The 20,267-nt window shown below is 37.5% G+C and overlaps 1 protein-coding gene across 3 annotated transcripts in view; it reads left to right on the plus strand.

Moving 5' to 3' along the window:
* Positions 1-3,022: 3,022 nt before the first annotated feature.
* WDR7 (WD repeat domain 7) overlaps positions 3,023-20,267 on the plus strand; it is a 281,883-nt gene continuing 264,638 nt past the window's right edge. Inside the window, exons 1-2 of one of the 3 annotated variants that reach the window (XM_015590833.2) lie at positions 3,023-3,883; positions 17,680-17,759. The gene's annotated coding sequence lies outside the window, so the exon portion shown is untranslated. Of the gene's footprint in view, positions 3,884-3,972; positions 4,123-17,679; positions 17,760-20,267 lie in introns of those variants that run through there. The other 2 variants (XM_006913696.3, XM_015590832.2) reach the window with 2 other exon arrangements.

Below are 20,267 nucleotides of genomic sequence, written 5' to 3' on the forward strand. Positions count from 1 at the left end.
ATGATGCATTTCTGCCAGATTAATATCTGTGGCTGACACACCCTATGGTGACCACCCAATGAGTCACACTCTATATAATCCTCTCTCCTTGAGTGCAGGTGAAACCTGTGACCGCTTCAAACCAAGAGAATATGGCAAAGGTGACAGGATGTCATTCCCTTGGTAAATTTACTATCTATAGCTTTATCTATATTGTCTATATCTATAGCTACATGATTCCAGCTTTCTTGTGCTCACTGCAGCGATTCTTTGCTGGCTTTGAAGAAGTAAGCTGCCATGTTGTGAGAGGACCTTTGGTAAAGCCCAAGTAGCAAAAAGCCGTGGGTGGCCCTGTAGGACCTGGGGCCCAAGCCCATACATAGTCGTACAGCCACAGAAAATGAATGAGCCTGAATGAGTTTGGAGTCAGAGGCTTCCCCAGTCAAGCCCCCAGAGGAGAACGCATCTGGCTGACACTTCAGCGATAGCCCATGTGAGCACGAGCACACAACCCGGTTAGGCTGGGCCTGAGCTCCTGTCCCCTGGAAACTGAGGCAATAAATGCATGTTGTTTTAAGCCACTGAATGTGTGGTAATTTGTTATATAGCAATAAAAACAAACACAATGCTGTTAGGAAAAGCACCACTCTGTGTATTGGTTGAGAGTCTTCAATGGCTTTTCATTGCATTTGGAATAAAGTCCAAAAAGCTTATAAGGACATTGAAGCTTATAAGGACATCCTCTTGTTATCTGACCTTATTCAGTTTTTCCCAGGATACCTTCCATTACTAGATCTAGACCCAATCTGATAAAGACCGTGTCAAACTAAAAGGGAGCCCCAGGGCAAAGACTGCCTGTTGAAGGAGTCTCAGTGCGCAGCAGAAATAGCTTAGTCCCAATACTATAATCTCCCATTATATCTACGTCATGTCCCCTGAACGTCCCCCCCAATTCAGCTTTCTGCTTATTGTACATACCCATGTTTTCACATTTTAATGCTAGCAACAAATTTATTTTCCTTTCCCAATTCTTCTTATTCCAAATCCTACCCATTTTTCTAAAATCAAATGCAATAGCCTTCCTTACCCCAAGCCAGAAGTAATTCATCCATTTTCTCCATTATTTCTTATGTTGTATATTTTTCATACTGCACTGTATTATAACCATAAATCTTGGTAGACAGTTGTCATTCTTTTAAGGTGCCCAACATCCAACAGACTTTCCAATGTTTAGGGAATTCCCTATTTTGTAAGTCTTGGTGGGAAGCAGAGCGTGCCTTCCTCTACAGAAGCTAAACATGCCAAATCCTCACTTTCTCAGCTTCACTTTCAGTTAAGGTTCAATAAATATATGTTGAAATGAATTTATCATTTAAATCTTCTAAGATTTTTGTATAATTCTTCCAGAGGAGAGGAATAAATAATTTATTCAAATAAATATACTCAGGATCATCTTACTGAAAATGATCATTTTACTGATTATCTGATAAATTTAATTTTTCTGGAAGGCTATACATGTAAAAAAATATATATGTATAAAAATGTTTAAATTTTCTGAACCAGATGATCATTTTACTGATTATCTTATAAATTTAATTTTTCTGGAAGGCTATACATATAAAAAAATATATGTATAAAAATGTTTAAATTTTCTGAACCAGAAGCATTTTATTCACTAATATTCGAATATTTATTTTAGTCCTGTGGCTCAGATTACACACACATATATAGACCCTGGAAATAAATTTTGTAAACTTGGTAGAGAGTGCCCAGATTGTTAATAGTCTGAAAGCTTCTCCTTAATATTCCTGTTAACCTTTGTATTCCTAGAAAGGTATTTGAAGAATAGTAAATGTTCAATTAATAATATCTGCTCAATACAAGAATCAGCTTTATCTGGAAAAAAAACATAGATTTCATTTACAAGCCAAAAAAGCTTTAATGTAACATAAGATTCTCTTGTGGTAACTACTCTGTGTTCCTATACCTCCAAAAATTTCTTATAAATTGTAAAGGGGATTATGCACTCAACATCTTAAATGTATTCATCATCACACCACATGGACTGGGTATATTGAACCCAGCAAGCCAAGGAATTAATTTCTTCTATTTAACATAATTTCTCTGCTCCTCCTTCCAACTCCAACTCATGTGATTGCAAGGTAGTTTTTTAAAAGTAAAAAGAAATCATAGAATTTCAATTTGCAGTATAAGACAATTTCAGAATTATTGATTTTCAAGTGTTCTATTGACTTCAGTGGTCAATATTATTTAGTTTTTCTCATTATGATGGCAAGCAGAGCTGGTCTCTACAAATGAACAGAAACACCTGAAAGTCTAAAGGATGCTAAATGGCCTAGTGAAAGAAAAGGGGGTATGCCACCCAGAACCCTGATGGCTGTGTGATGTGTTGCTGAGGAGGACTTTGAAGCTGGGGAGAAGGAAAGTGAAAAGTTTACCATTTGCAGGAATAAGAAATGTTGCCTTTCAATAATTGTTGAATAATAAATTGAAGCCTTTTGCCCAAACCAACACTTACCTCTCTTTTGGCAAATTGGCAAGGACATTATCCTGTCTGAAGTAGTTGCTTTTGCCCTGTTCTAATGCCCTAATCCCTTGCTTCAGGCCTGTCCAATAATATTTTGCTACTCGAGGTGTGGTCCAAGGACCAGCATTAATCGGCATTGCCTGGAAACTTGTTAGAAATGGAGACTCTTAAACCCCACTCCAGCCCTACTTGAATCAGAAACATCACTGTGACAAGCTCCCCAGGTAATTCAAATACACAGTACCTTTGGGGACTACTATAGACGTCTTACTTGTCCTGTGCATCCATTAGTGAGATTATAAAGGAAAAACAAAGCCATAGAATGGAAATCTTTTCTATCTTTTTAAAACAGAACTGATCATTGGCTACCAGAATGGCACCAGTTTTCCCTTGGCCACCATCCATTCATCCATTCAACACATATTTCGGAGGAAGATAGGCAAACATAATAAGTAATTAACATTTGTTGAATTCGTTTCATCTCCTAGACATCCCTGAAGTTATTGTGCCTATTTTGTATACGGGAAAACTGAAAATGAAAAGAAGCTACATGTCCCAGATGACACGAACAACGTGCAGTGGATAAACCAGGACAGAATACACGCCTCTGTGAATGCAGAGCTCACGCTCCACCACTCTTTGCCGCCCACACGTAGGCTGTATATTCATTCTCCCTCTGCAGGAATGTTGCACAAGGTCAAACTTCCCCTAGTCGAGTAGCAGAGCTCTTCCTCTGACCCTCTGTGTGGTGGGCAACAGCTAAATTTGGAGGTCACAGGGAAACAGTAACCAATTCTAGAGCTAACACTTTCCATGCGCTTGACTGAGTCACCGGGCAGAAGAATAACCTTGCAACACCCTGGCCGCAAGGAACAAACACCTAGACTTGCCACTTCATGCTTTCTTCCATCTTGGTCCTCCCAGCCTGGGCATTCGAGGCGAGAAGAGAGCCTAGACCACACTTCCCATAACCAAAATGGCAGCCGTGCACTCCTTGCCCACAGTTTACCACCTTCGTTCCATCTCCATGGTGCCGGCCTAGGCCAGGCGTGTATGGAAACGTTGAGCATTTCTCTCCCCTTCATTTTTTGCGACAGTTGCAGCGAAAGTCACGGCAGTTGAGGCTGGTGTCAGCTGATTTACTGCAACGGCGGCGGCGGCGGCGGCAGTAGCGGCATCCTGCAGCCGCGGTGGAGAGACGGCAGCCGGGCTGGGGTTGTGGTCCCAAAGGTTTTCCCACCCAGATTTTCCCACCCCACATTCTTCTTAGATACGTCCTTGTCTTGTGCTCCCTTGCTGGTGCGTCCGCTCATGGTCCGACAGACAACATCACGGCACGAGATGAAGCTGTGACAGGTAGGGGGCTTTCGAGCTTCCCCAGGGGCATCTTTGACGCGAACGTGCGGGCGACGTGGAGGTCAGCGGGGCCGGGGGTCAAGGGTTACAGCCCCCTCCCTCCGTTGGCGGTGCCAGCTGTCAGAGCTCTGCTGCTGGAACCTCTGCTCTGTGATGCGCCTGCCAGGTTCAGGCCCTCAGCTAGGCGCCTTTGCTCGGAGCGTGGGTCCTGACAGGGGTCTTTGGGGCTCCTTGGCCTGGTAAGTGACATTTACTTCTGGTGACACTTGCTTTGGTCTTGAGATAGGACCGCTCTGCTCTCAGTGGCAATCTAAACGGGGTGATGTGGTTGCGATGATGGGTGGGTACTTATTGACTGTTTTCGGGTAATGTACTTGCTTTTGGGGTACGCACGGTCTCTTTTTACCTGTTGGTACTTCGCTTGCCTAAGGTATTGAGACGTCTGTTAGTTTCATCTTTGAATGTCATCTGCTCATTCTTATCACTTTGCTCTAGAACTTGCTCTAAGAGATTACCTGCTACTCCCTCTGCTTACTAATGGAACCCAGCGTTCTGAAACGATATGGTTGGAGTCAGCGCTACCCTGCCATTTATTCAAAACTTGGCGTTTTACCTTTTGATTCACTTGCTATGTCTTTTTCTAAGGTGCTAGGGAGAATTTGCTGATTCTTATAGTTTGAAATAATGGCAGCTACAGTTGCATCGCAGACTGCATTGGTATTGTTGATGCTGTTGATTTTAGGATTCAGTGAGAACTACAGCTTATTTTCACAGTAACATTTGCCAGGAGCTAAGAAAGACAAGCTATGACTCTTTCAGATGTTTATTGCATAGGACTTTGACAAGATGGCAAGAATCACCTGTTGTGTGAGAAATTGAGTTTTGGAAATGTTACACACAGATTTTCTTGCTTTATAAGCAACTTATGACAGGTTGGAGTGGAGGGCAGTTTAAAAGTGAAAATAATGTGTTGAAATGTCTCTAGTATGAAAAATCAAACACTGCCTTGATTTCATCCAAAATAACAAGTCATAGTTATTTTAAATTGGGAAAATGAAACAATATAAATAGATGGTAAATGTCTTGTTAACTTCAGTTAGAGATCATGGTAGAGAAATTAATTTATAAATAAATAGTAAATCCCTTGTTAACTTCAATTAGAAATGATGGTAGAGAAATTCATTTGTTTAAATGTCTATATTTAAAGTGTTCCAGAGTCCAGCTTAACAGCAAGAGTATACACTTTATTATTTCTTATTGCCATCTGTAGCTAAATTTTAAAAGATCTCAATAATTAGATAAATCAAAGGGCCTTGTTAAAGTATTACTGTGGGAACTTAAATTTTGCAGTAGTGAGCCATGTATCTTATACAATTTACTTTTATTTTTATCTTGGATATAAGTTCTTTTTTAAAGTGAAGGAAGTGGGATGGTTTATCTATGTAACAGGCTTAACACTGAAAACTTTAAAAGTAACGAGCTGGTTTTGTGCCTGTGTCATGAGAAGGATAGGATGTCATTTAGCCTTAGTGGTGTGCTCTGTGTAAGGTGTCTGAGTTCTTAAAGTTTGTTTCGATCTCAGGTGCAGAGAATCGAGTTCATCTTTCTCAATTCAGTGATCATAACTGGGCTGTTCAAGGTGGACCTCCTATTTTTTTTTCATTCATTGTCTTTTATTTCCAATTTCCACTCCATTCTCTTGCCCATAAACACATCAGCAACCATTCTAACATGTTATTAAATGTATATTGTTTTGTGTGCCCACATTTTTAATTTATAGAGATATCATGCTGTATGTCTCATTAAAAAATTTCCTCTCCTTACTGTGTTTTAAAGATCTATTTGTGTATCTACTGTTTCTAACTGCTGCAGAGTATTTCAGAATGTATATCTACTACATTTTATATCTACTCTCCTATTTGTGGATGCCCACATGCCTTCATTTTCCTACCGCTATTGACAATATACTATGATAAACATACCTTTTTGATCTCTATGGTGCTTTCTTTGAGATTTATATCCAGGAATGTGATTTCTGGATCATAGGGTATTCATATACATATTTTATTGAAGGACTGCCAGATTGTGTTACAAAACAAGCTGCAATGGTCTATACTTCTGCGGGCAGTTCACGAGACTTTCTATATCCTTATATCCCCACGAGACTGGTAGATAAAGTAAAAACTCATTTTAAATTACATTTCACTATATCTAATGAGATGGAGCATTTCTTCATGTGCATTTTACCAGGTTTTCTCTTTTGTAAAATCGCCTGTTTATTTCCTCCCCTATTTTTAGTTTGAGGTTTCAGTCCTTTTCTTGTTGATCTGCACAAGTTCCTGGTTTTTCCTAGATATTAGTTCTTTAAATTTTACAAGTACGTCTGTTCCTATTCTGTCATTTATAACTTTTTTCATGATGTTCTTCATTGAACAGAAATCTTCAATTGTAACATAAGTTAAATTAAAAAATTTTTTTTGCCTTTATGTTTTGTGTTTTGAGGGTTTTGTTTAAGAAGTCTTTTCCCAGCTCTTTGCACAAAGTTACTCTGCTGTCGTATGTACTAACTTCATAGTTTTCCTTTAAATTTATAGGTTGATACATCTGTTTTTTTACAGTCAATGCTCTGTGAAATGATGTTTTTGGTCAATAGAATGTGTATACAATGGCAGTCCCATAAGATTATAATATAGCTGAAAAATTCCTATTGCCTAATGATATCAGAGCTGTCATACAGTCATAGCGCAGGGCATTACATAAATGCTTACCATCGTGTTAAAATTGCCTACAGTGTTCAGTGCAATACATGTATAGGTTTGTAGCCTAGGAGTTGTAGGGGAACAGAATTTATCACCCCAAAATATGTCTGTTTGGCATAAGGATTATCTTAGGCTGGGTAAATTTAAGAAACAGACACAGAAGTTCTGAAAACCAAGTAGAAGTTATCCATTGTAAAGATTTCTTCATTTGTAAGGGTTTTTCTCTTGCTGGAAGAGGGGCATGACCTTATTTCAAGAAATTCTTTATCAGTTCATAAGACAAACTTACTATTGTTTTCCTGGTAACCTCCCATAACTGACTCCCCACCCTCAACATCTTTTCTGCTGAAGATGGTACTTAAGGTGGTGGCTTCAGCCATTTTGGCCAGTTACTCAGTTTTCATGGGTCTCTTCTGTGTATACAGGAGGTATATATGTTATTAAACTTTTGTTTTTCTCCTGCTAATCTGTCATTTATTACAGGGATGTCTCAGCCAAGGATAGAGGGAAATTATTTTTCTTCCCTTATAGAGCAATAGGCCATACCATATAGCCTAGATGTGTAGTAGACTATACCACCTAGGTTTGTGCACTCTGCGATGTTCCTACAAAGATGACCCAAAATTGGATCTTTGGCACCAATTCAACACCAACAAGAATCCCCGATTTGGGGCGCAGTGAAAAAGGAAACTGTATTCAGTGCAGATTGTGATATAGCATGGCTGTGGAACATCTCAGTAGTGACGCAGCATGGCTGTGGAGCATGACTGTGGAGCAGCCCTAGGGTGAGCCAGCCCTGGGGTGAGCCAGCTCTGCTCTGCCCCACTTGCTCTGCCCCACCCCAGCAAGACTACTTTGGTGTTTCAGTTTTGGCTGTGGGAAGTCTTCAGTCTTTGGTGGAAAGGGAAAGTGCATTCTCCCAGCCAGCGGGAGCTGTCATATACAGAGAGAAGTCCCCAAGCCTGGTCCCTGATTGGTCCATCCTTATGCAAATGAGGACTCCTAGTTCTCGCAGCTTGGTGGGTCCAAAAAGCACTGTCCTGATTGGTCAGAATGGAGCTGCTCTGATTGGTCAGTAAAGATGCCAATGGGGGAGTATAGCTGCACAGCTCTGATTCAATGGGAAAAGCCTCAGTTCTATTGGTTGAAATGCAATTCCAGGAACTTATTTATAAGGGCTGGCTCAGAAGGTAGGTCACATGGTGTAAGCAAGCAGTTCAGTGCTGGCTTTTCCCTAAAACAGCTTCTGTGAGAGAACTCTGTTTAGAAACGTCTACTGAACTCTATTATTTTTAATTTGAGCCCAGTGAGCCACTAGGCAGGAGCACTTCTTGGTAGGTATCTTCTTTCTCATGGTGCACAGGATGCATTCTCAGAACATATCCCTATTATTTAGCAATGCATGACTGTTACATGTCACAAGGTAGAGATCCAGTTTATTTTCCATATAATGTGCCAGTTTTTCCAGCGTCCTTCTCTCCTTTCCCCATAGATCAGTGGTGCCACATTTATTGTATATTAAGTTCTCATATATACCCTGAACACTGTATCCTGTTCCTTTGGTTTGTTTGCTCTTGCTCTAATACCATGCTGTTTTAGTACTATGGCTTTGTATTTTTTTCCCCTACATGAATAAGTCTTCCTATTTATTTTGTTTTAGCTTTATTTTGAAATAATTATAAATTCACAGGAAGTTTCAGAAATAATACAGAGAAGTCTGGTTTCCCCCAATGGTTACATTTTATACAACTTCACCCAATTTCCCGTAATGATTACATTTTATACCACTATAGTACAATAGCAGAACCAAGAAACTGACATTGATACAATGCCTGTATATAATTTTGTGCCATTTTGTTACCCGTGTATCCTTGTAACCACCACTGCAATCAAGATAAAGAACTATTCCATCGCCATAAAGATTTCCTTCCTGCTACCTGCTTCTGGTCACATCCATCTCCCTTGCTCCTACTATCCCTAACATCTGGTCATCAATCAATTTTCCATCTCTATAATTTTATCATTACAAGAATGCTATGTAAATGCAGTTGTACAACATGTGACTTTTTGAGATTCAGATTCATCCAAATTATTGGACAAGACAATTTTTGAGATTCATTCAAATTGTTGCATATTTTGAGTACATATTCCATGCTATATATTTACCACAGTTTGTTTAACCATTCACCTGGACATAGGGGCTAGTTCCAGCTTTTGGCTATTATGAATAAAGCTGCTACAAACATTCTTGTAAATTTTTTTGTAGATATAAATTTTCACATTTTCTGGGATAAATGCCTAAGAATGTGATTGCTGGGTGGTATGGTAAGTGTATACTTAGTTCTTGGAGAAGATGCCAAACTGTTTTTCAGAGTGGCTGTACCATTTTACATTTCCACCAGCAGTGAATGAAAGATTTGAGTTTCTTTGTATACTTATCAGCATTTATTATTATCACTATTAAAAAAAAACTTTAGCTATCCTAATAGGTGTGTAGTGATATCAAATTGTGGTTATAATTTGCATTTCCCAAATGGCTATAAATATTGGTAGAGCAAGCTCTCTATTCTTTGCCCATTTTCAAAGTTGGCTTAGCTATTTGTGAATTTTTATTCTTTTCTGTGTATGTTAAAGCTAGAGTTTCTGAAAACAACAGAACTAGAATTTTGATCGAGGACACACTGAATTTATAGATTTAGGGAGAATTGACATTATTAGGTCATCCTATCCAAGAGCATGGATGGTCTTCCACTTATGACTAAGCAGAAAGAAATTTCTCGTAGTTTTAAAAAAATATTCTGAATAGATACTGTTTTAAAGTAGATTATTGCTGCTAGAAGAAAATGCTACTGATTTTAATAATATATTGTTTTTTTGCGTTCTACTAGAGAAAGATCAAAATTCATAATATAAGTCTTGAAATAATTTTAGCACTTGTAGAGTTAGGCATGGGACTAGGTAGTGCTTTTATTCCTGGATTTATCTGTTACATTTCTCTGTTAACACTCTATTTATTGGGACAGATCAACTTGATGATTAGAGTATGGGGTCAGTGAGGTTTGTAAGTTCTGTTCCTATTTTGTCTATTTCATTGTTGCACTTAATAAAGAGTTAGTAACCTTACATATATGCATGCCATTGATTATAGGCAGAACTAGCTTATGTGTGGCTTAGTGAAATCCTGTCATCAATAAGTGTATACCTAATGTTCCTACTTACAGTTAACTATGATAGTGATGTTCACTTAGAAATCGAACTTCAGGCATGTGGTTCGTCTTGATCTTTATCTGACACTTAAAGCTACTTGTGGATTAGAGCACATAGATTTTGTTGGAAGGATAAGTCCTATATCATGAGTGCATTCAGAAAGTCCTTGTCCAAGTTGAATTTTTCTTTCTTTCCTATTAAAGAATATATACATTATATTCATAAAATATTATTTCGTGTAAAATTAGACATCTTTTCCAAAATGTGTTGGTGATGTTAAATGAAAATGTAGGGTTTTTTTGGATGACGATTGCTTGGGTTAGTGGGAGCCATAAGATGATGGATCAGTAAAATGTTTTGGCACTGGTGAGTTCAGGGCAGAGAAAATTTCTAAAGTGCTGAGGCTCTTTTTTAGAATCGAAAATTGCTGGAAATACATGATTTTTTAACCACTATCTTTCATTCGGCTTAGCACTTGTAATTTATGAACTTTCAAGCTCCTTCGAAATATTTTACCAGTGTTTAGCACATATATATCTCTCTCTGAATGTCAGTAGCTAATATACACGTCAATGATAATAGGTTGGTAGAGTGTGCCAGTTACCTTCTGTTTTCATGTACAAGTTTTCTATTTGGCTGTTCTTCAAGGGCTCTCTCTTTTTTTTTTTTTTCTAAATGTTTCAAATACAAACAAAGACCACCACTAGTGGAAGTAAAAAGTTCACACTAATAAAATATCCCTATACTTAGTTTAAGAAACAGTTTTGTGATTCATTAACAGGCTCACTTTAGTGAATCTATCAGCGATTAAAGTAAACCATGTCAGCTGATTTGCTTCCTAAGTTCTAAGGTCTGTCTTGCTGTGTATGTGTCACAGATAGAATAAAAGAGGCTGAAAAGGAGGCAAAACCTTTAGCTGGGGAGAAACAATTAGTACGTTAATAGGGATTTGATTAAAATCAAGGTATATTTTAATTTGCTGATGAGTTTCTTAAACTGAGGCAAACATACTGCATTCATTACTTTGTTCATTTATTCAACAAATATTTGGGTACTTTTTATGTGGCAGAAATTCTAGGCCCTGAGAAAACAATATAGAACAAAACAAACATAAATCATCACCTTCATGAAGCTTATGTTATAGTGGGAGAGAGAAACGAGAAATAAATAAGTAAAATGTTTGGTACATTAAATGATTTTTAGTGCTCTGGAGAAATATAATAAAACACTGTTGGGATGGTGGATTTTGCGGTTTATGATGGTTAGGAAAGGCCTCATTAGGAAGATGACATTTTAGCTGAGATCTGAAAGGGGCGAGGGAGTGTGCCTTGAAGAAGTCTGGGGGACACTGTTCTGAAATGAAACCCTGACTGGTGTTTTTGAAGAAAACCAGGAATCAGAGCAGATGGAGAAGGGTAAGCAAGGAACAACAGCAGTCTTGTTCATGTAAGTTAGACGGTTGTATAGAGTTTGGCTTTTATTCTGAATGGGACAGGAAGCCACAGGAAGTTGCTGAGTTAGACGTGTGACATGGTGTGATTTTTTTTTTTTTTAAATAGCATCGTTCTTCATGCTATGTTGAGACTGTAAGGGGACGAGGATGGAAACAGGGAGCACAGTTAGGAGACTGTTGGGACATCCCTGGTGGGAGATGCTGGTGATCAGGAAGGGGTGCTTTCAGTGAAGGTGTTGAGGAGCTGTGTTCTGGATATACTTTGAAGGTCCAGCCAGTAGAGTGACCTGATGGATTAGGATGTGGAACGTATGTGTGAGGGAAAAGTCAAAGATCGTTCTAGGATTTTGGCCTGTGAAGCTGTAAAGATGGACTCGTCATTGCTTGGGGTGGGGAATGCTGTGGGGAAGGGCAGGTCTGGAGAACAAGACCAGGGACTCCCTTCTGAACATGTCAAGTTCGAAAAGTTTGTTAGCTATCCCGATGGAGATGTTGAATAGGAAGTTGGACGTGTGAGTTTGGAGTTCAGAAGAGACCCCCACGCCATAAACTGGGGAATTGTTGAGATATATGTTGACATCTATAGATGGTATTTAAAGCTCTGGGACTGGGTGAGATCACTGAGGGAGCAGGAAGGGGATGGTGTTGCCAGAGAAGAAAAGTCTAACATTTAATGGTCAAAAAATAGAAAAAACAGACTAAAGCCAGAGAGGCGGCAGGAAAATGTGAAGACTTAGAGGCCAAGTGAAGACGTGTTTTGAGGAAAAGGAAGAGGTAATAAGAACTATGCCATATGCTGCTAATAGGTCAGGAAAGATGAGGGCAATGGGGAGATCATTGGTCACCTTGTCAGGAGCAGTTTTTGACAGGCAGAACATTTTTCTGTAGTCTGTGTACAAGGAGGGGAATGTTTCAAATGAGAACATTCTGATTTGGAAAGAGGTTACATATCTCCTCAAGGTTAACAGCTAGTAAATGGGGAAGCTGGGATCTTTCCTAGTTAGTGTGATTCTCAAATCTTCACACTTAGCCAGCACACCTTAATGAACCCCAGAATATTGTGACGATTCAACTTCTAGTTTGGGAAAACATGTTTGTTTCTTCTGGGTAGTTTAATTTCTGAACAATGAGAAACTTCAGTGCTCAGATTAGAATTTTAATGGCAATGTGAAAGGAAGAAGATAGAGGTGGGTGTGGGATAAAATTGAGGTTGGTTCTACCAAATGGGATCTGTTTTTTCCCTAAAATGCAGGGGCTTAGTGGCTGTAGTTTTCTTTTAACTTAAGCAGTAACTCTTAAAACTGAGGCAAGTTGGTGACAGATAGAGCATAAATAGAAGAGCTCAGGCATCTTAATGGCAGCTGCAGAAATCTTAAGCACAATTCATATGCCTCAAAAATCTATGAATCATTTTAAAAATTGTGATTTATTTTCGACCAGATAGCTCTACAGTTCTTCAAAACCTGACTTTCATGTGCTCAGAGCTGTTTTAGCAATAAGAAATAAGTGTAGTCTTCAGTTGCCATCTGCTTCTTCCACATGTCCTTTTGAAACTGAATACTGGAACTTCCTTTTACAGAGCAGTCCTAAAATGTCAGGTTCATCGGGAGTAGGTTTCTTGCCACTCAAATATGAAAGTATAATCCTGTCAATTTAGTGACAAGTTTCGTGTTCAGAAGGTTGTGTTCTTCACGACTTTTTCCTTCTAGAAATCCTTTGTTCTGAGGAAGCAGCTCAGTAATTTCTTAAAGATGTTTCATGACCTAGCTGTCTCATGGCATTGTAACAAACGATCTGATTTAGTTTTTTCCAAGTCTTCGATAAAATGGTAGCAAAAGCATAAGCACAAAGAAAATTCGTAATCTTAATGATTACTTCCTTCATCACATCAGACAGTGAATTTGACTTGAACATACTCTTATGACAGATGATGTTGGAATGTTGTCTGAGAATTTTAATAAACCTTTAAAAACTTTTCTTTCCTCTTTCATTGCAACTGTGGCAAGTACATTTAGCTATTTGTGTGTAGCCCCTGCTTCTCATATTCCCCATTGGTAGATGGGTAGTGTAGGCCTACTCTTTTTCATACATGGCTATTCTCATGAGAGAAAATTTGAGTTTGTTTTTGTCTGCAAGTCTCAGGAGGCCTGCCTGCGGCACTGGAAGTACATAGACCAGGACAATATTGGTTCTCCTGTGAAAATGCCTGTGTGCTGGATAGAAACCTGTCTTGCTTTTGCATTTGAGAGTTAGAAAAGCAATGTAGAGAAATTAACATTGATCTAATACTAGATTTTTCATGTATAATCTTTTCTAGCTTTTAGAAATCACATAGGATTCAAATATCACATGTGATATTGTAGAATAGGAAAGTCTTATCAGAGTATCACTCCATAGGTTATTGATAGTTTTAAAGGGCAAAAAATTTAATTTTTTAAATTAACAAATTTTTCCATAATAATTAGGGAGAATCACAAAGGGAAAAGTAAATTTCATCTTAAGCTTTTATTGAAAGAAGAATCAAATGAAGAAAATATTCCAAATCTAATGAAAAACAGGGATGAAAGATCTTTCTTTGTCTGTTGAATTTTTCTTTGGGTTTTCTAGACCTTCATATATCTAGGCATAAGAAAGGTGAAAAACTAGGAAGAAGATAATTTGGAGAGTTTGCTGTACCAAAAACCAAAGAGAGAGGGTTGAAGATTAGCAAATGATCAGCCATGTCAAAATAGCAGCTCTAGAAGACTGTAAGGATTGAATAAGATGGTTGGATATAGAAAGAATAGATAGCAACAATCTGCTAATTGCAAAGCATCCTCTCCTCACCTCTCTTGTAAGGCATCCTTTCTCTCTGCAATATTGGAGAGTTCCGCCTTGGAGTATCATATTGGAGAAGTTGTTGACCACTTCAGGTAGAGGGAGATTTGAATGTCCTTAGATTAGGTCTGTATGAGGATAGAGACCAGAATACATGAGGCCTTTTGTAATAAGGACATAGAAACAGTGAGTTAAAGACCACAGGGTTCTAAACGTTGACTGTAATTAGAATGACTGGGAGAGAAGGGGAGAGGAGGAGAATAGGACAGAGGCTGAGAGAGACAGAGAGAGGGAGCGATCGCAGATTCACAAGCAGGAGCCAGTAACAAGTGAAGGTGTTTTGGACAAAAATGAGATATGGACATGTTTAAAGGACAAAGGCTAATTTAGTAGAAAGACATTAAAATGATAGACAGTGAGAGGATAATTAAAAGAGTAAGAATCCTTTAAAGAGTTCAGGAGTTAAATTTAGCAAAAAAGAGGAGTTAGTTCTTTCTTGGAAATATCTTGCTTGCCACACAGTGAGAGCTTAATAAATGCTAGTTGTTGTTCTGTGTTTATTCGTTCAGTAAATACATGTTGGCCACTAGTAAAAGTCAATAATTATTTTAGGTGCTGGTAAACCACCTCAAAACCCGGGAGAATGTAGTTTGCTTGATAATGACTAAATAATGGTGATGGGCGTACTTAGATGATCTATCTGGTTTTACCCTTGAGGAACAGGTTTTAGTGGAACAGATGACTTTCTAAGCAAATAACTACCCACAAAACGATGAGTGTGATGCACCAGTATATAGAAAATGTAGTGAAAACGTGGTTGCAGGAGTAGTGAGTCATGGGGTTTGGGACAGGGCACTCAGAGCAGAGAGGAACTAGCATTTGAAAAGATTATAGGTTAAAGATTCTTGTTAAACGTTTTCTTAAAAACTTCATGTTGTGTTATGGTGAATCAGGACCATTTTATTCCTTTATTTATTAAACTGTCTTTTTGAATACAGTGAAATACCCAAAGGTAGGGGAAAACCTTAAGACCAAAGGATTTCCCCTGAGAATTAGGATTCCTGCTCAATCCAGTCTCATAGTCATCATTACTGGTTTTTGTTGTTGTTTTGGGGATTTGGTATTACAGAATTATTCTGGCAGTTCTATGTGATTCCCTGCACCTCTTCCTTGGTTAATTCCTATGTATGTATAGACGTGTGTATACATGCGTATATAAGATAGATACATATCTATGTCTATTTATCTATCAATAGGTAGGTAGGTAGGTAGATAGATAGATAGATCGATCCCCCTTTTAAAATCCAAAATGGAAGCGTATTTTACATACTGTATTGGTGTAATGCACCTTTCTCTCCCACTGGAGATTATTTTGTATCATACTGCAGTGTTCCATTGTAAAGCTCTGTCATGATTTATTTAACTAATCCCTGATTGATGAACATAAAGTTCTTTCCATGTACACTTTAGGAATTAGAGAGATTTACAAACATAAAAATAGAAGGAAAAAATGTAATGAACACTCTTGTACTAAAAAGAGCTTCAGCACTTACTTTTACAGTTTGGGTTCCCTGGTGAGCAGACTCTGAGAGGGAGATTCGCATTCAGGTTAATTAGGAAGTGCTCTTAGTATAGACAGCCAGGGAAGGGAAGGGCAGGTTTGACCAGAAAGAGAAGTTGGGCTGTGATAAGTCTCAGTGGAATCTCAGCTGACCCAGGGGAGTTCTGAGGATGGAATGATCTTTCAGAGCTTATCCTGAATTGATAAGGCTTTTATATCCTCAGATTGATTAGTCATTGGATGTGGGCTGTCCCACTGGCAGGCAGCAAGAGCTTGGACAAGGCATCTACCTTTGGCTGGGGCTGAGGACCCAGCACTCTCAGCAGCTGGGCAATAAGTCCTTTTTTCCTGAGGAGGATCTGGACACATACCACTCATCACCCTGATCTTGTTTTATCTTCATCCCTTCCAATACCTCTTACCTACATTCCCCCAAGTGCCACTGAGCCCAGACATCATACCATTTTATCCATCTATACTATACTTCTATTTTCCTCTGAATGATATGTTTTAGTAAAATCTTGATAAACCAGACTAAGTGGAAAATGAAGTTTTCTGGTAAGTGAAGACAATATGTAATGGTGAAGAGTATTTATTTCATTAGAAACCAGGAGGGCTATGTGTGCCTCTGAGCTCCGAGATCAGTTTGCAGTGTGATCTTGAGAGAGTTTCTGATGGATCTGAATATCCACCAAAATGAAGATCTGTAAGATGGTAACGAGCTATGTTTCTCTCCATTCCTAGATTTGGAAGCCATATTATTTTTTGTCAATTACAAAAGCCTTTATTTTACAACTGCTTAAATATAGTAAAAGCAAAACAGCAGGAAGTGGTTCCATGTTTCATCAACCTTTACAATGACTCGACTTACTGATACAGGCAAAAAGTGATTGAATTTTTGCTGTTCATGTGGAACACTTTCTTGAGTTCTCTGGTACTGCTTTATGAACATATTTTTGGAGTTATAATTTCTCTGAGACCAGATTATGCCTCTGTTCCTCTTTTGCCTCATTTATGTTCTCACTTTCTTCTGTCCTCCCTCTTTCCTTATCACTGTTTGGGAAGTAATAGATTTAAAACACTTGGCCTGTTTCCCATTGCTGTCAGGTTAAACTCTAAATTTCTCAAGACGGCTTACCAAGCCCTTTCGGATTTGGTGCATGTTGATCTGCTGGCTCTTGTCTCTTCATCCTGCCTTTGTGCTCTGAATGCCAGTCCTAGTTTCACTGTCCGGAAAGAACCGAGATCTCTTACCTGTGGGACCTAGAACATGTGATTCCTTGTGCCTCTTCCTTAGTTAATTCCTATTCATTCTCACTCATCATTTCTTCTAAGAATCCTTCCCGGACCCGTTGAGGTCTAGATTAGGATGTCCATCTTTTGTGTCTGCCTTTATGATTTATGGTCTTAAGATTTCTCCTATATCACACTCTGTGGTAATTGTTTGCATGTATGTATATAAGCCCCACTGGATAGCTGAATTTTGTCTGTTTTATCTACCTTTGTAATACCATGGTATAGGCACAAAATGGAAACTTGGGAAATCTCCAAAATGTATACTAATTATTGTTATTATGAGATCAGAATTTAATTTGAAAGCTCTTTTAGTATTGGGATGGGAGTTTGTAGTATTATTTCTGATAAAGTCATATAGATAGAACCAAATTGTCATATTTGCAGATGATAGAATTGTGTTTGACAGGCATATACAGTAGTACTTTAATATCGTGGCAGAAAATCAATGAAAGATATTAAGCTGCTTAAACGTGTAACTTTATTAAATATTAAGTGACAATGCTGGAAGAAACCAGTAGCCATGGAAGCAGAATGTGAAGAGGTAGTAAGATCTGTTTTTTTTTCAATTAATATTTACTGAGCATCTGCCGTGTGCTAGGTATTACATATATGGTTTCTCTCAATCTTTACATTACATATATGGTTTCTCTCAATCTTTATGACAGCTTTATGTAAAGAGAGTGTTATTGTTCACCTTTTACAGATGGGGAAGCTGAGACCCAGAGGGGTAACTTTTTCAAGATTGCATAAAAGAGTCAGGACCTGAATACCGTTCTTCTGATTGTAAGTTCAGTGTTCTTCCAATTATTATTTTCTGTTACTGTTGTTATTAATGGAAGTACAGTTTTATTTCAGAATTGAGAAATAGGTGAAATTTGGTGAAATAGAGAAATACATGAAATTAAAGTAACCAAAAGAGATGACTTAATTTTTATCTCTAAGACCCCTGCTCTTTATAATTTGATTTCTTTGACTTAAAAATGATTCAAAATTAACTTTACAAATAGCTCTTGATGAGAAAACTAAGCCTCAGAAGTGAGATGATATGGTCAAAGACTTCATGATGAGTGGCAAATAAGAAGTAGAATCTAGAACTCCTGATATCTGATTCTAAAGCTTTATCATTAAAAAATCTTTATTTGGTAGCCAATCTCTAAATGTAATTTTAATCCAGATTTTGATATGAACAAAAATTGAATGTTCCCTAGTCTTAGAGCATATCTATTTGTAAATCTAAAATTTGAAAGCTAGCATTTCTCCTTAATATATTTGTTGCAAAATATGAATATATTGTACACAATATTTTGGAGAGTTAGTAAGATAATTTTCTTAAGCGAGTCTATTCAAGTTAATACTATATCAGGTTATTTGTTCTCTTAAAGAGTTTTTATTAAAATTAATACTATATCAGATTAATCATCTGTTCACACTTTTGCTTTGGGGCTTTTCTATGAAAATATGAATTTTTTTTTTTTATCTCAGTAAATCCTGTTCTAGGACTTTTTTCATTTCCATTTAATATAAAACTTTTTTGGAACACATTTAATTTCCTTTATACAATAGATGACAATGCTGCAAACAGAATGGATCATTAGCTGATAAATAGAATAGTTGAATGATGATGGTTGAAAAACTGCATGCTCTGGATTTATATTTTCTTTTATTCCTTATTTTAATTTTTTAAAACTCTCTCGTGGTGCCAGTTTAGTGTGTCTTAGCTTATTTGTTATTCAGTTTAAAGAAATTCAAAGTTAGATTCCTGTTTCTTACCTACTTAAATGGTTAGTCCTGGCTAATTAGCCCTTTTTTTGTTTTAATCAGTTCCTTAGAACTGGTTTATCTGGTTATCAATTCAGTGGTAAGGTTGGTTAATCCTTTTTTTTAGAAGTATTTGATTGTGATATGCTATTGTCATCATAAGCCATGTTGTTCTTGATTTCGCATTATTTCATTAGTGCTTTTGATGGCTTTTATAAAGTTTCACTTTTATTAGATTTTTAAAATATTAGAAGATGTTTTGAGACATTTACATTTTTGATGTACTGAGATTACAGTTTTTTCCTATGTACGTTTCTTTGTATTAAGGATGTTCACACAGTATGCTCATATAATGATCTAAAATGTGTCATTCCCTTCCTCCTCCTTCCTTTGATCTGTTATATATTCACATGTATAGAGTCAAATAGATCTAGAAGACTTTATTACAGAAAAAAGCATGAGGAGATGAAAAAAATGTGTAGAAAGCAAAGGTCTGTGGTGTAATGATTGCGTATTATGTGGAGCTTTAGGTAATTCATTGGACATCCATTGGTTTGGTTATAGGTGACAAGTACTGTGGAAGGCAGAGACTGCATATCTTAGGTTAAGATAAATGAATTAATCTCTAAAATGGTTCAGGTTATTAAATAAATGCCAGTGACTGAATTATAGAAAGCATCTTTTAGATCATGTTTACTTATAATGACGATTTCTTTAGTAGATGTTCAAGAAATTCTATTGCTTAATTAGTACACTATAACCAGATTTCTAGATTTTAAAGAATTAACACTCATCGAAATGTATTTAGGTCAAAACAAGTACTAAAAGTATCATTTTAGTGAAATTTGAAAATAAAAACCAGCCCATTTCCACGCCAGAAGGAAATATCACTGTGTCCCTTTGGAGTGTAAATTTCTTGACTTCTCTTATAAATTAGGCAGGACTAGTTTGTTGGACTTGTATGAAACTTACATATACCCACATGATACAGTGACCCACCTAAACTATCTAAATCAAATTCATTTTTCACATATTGGTCACTAATGATGAATTTTCATTACCTTAGAAATAAGACTGTGCCCCTGCCCCTAGCCAAGATCTGAAACCTTATTGTCCTGTTTCTTTCAATACCATCTTCCAGTTGGTCACCAAGCCCTTTTGATTATTATTTATTTAGAAGTTGTTTCTCTTTCTTCCATATTTCGCTGGAAGTACCCTAATCCCAGCAGTAAGGCATATCAATATCAGCTACTGATTGTGATTCCCAGTGCAGCTTTATTTCAGGTATTCTTTATGATTATTTACCTTTTAAATGTTTCACCTAATAGACACTTTCTATTTAGGTCTTTTGTTATAGTATACCAGCCAAGAAATTGCATTGTGCATAATTTAAGGAACTTTGACGGGGAATATATATCTCGGGGTCAGGACAGGTTAGTTTTTACAGTCTAATTTCCTTGAAAATACAGCAGTGAATTTTAGGTTCCCTCTGCCCACCGCCCCAACTCCCGCCCCTGCCCTGCCACCGCCCCC

This window comes from Pteropus alecto, unplaced genomic scaffold (genome assembly GCF_000325575.1).
Source record: "Pteropus alecto unplaced genomic scaffold, ASM32557v1 scaffold14, whole genome shotgun sequence".
In the NCBI taxonomy this organism is placed as follows: Eukaryota; Metazoa; Chordata; class Mammalia; order Chiroptera; family Pteropodidae; genus Pteropus; species Pteropus alecto.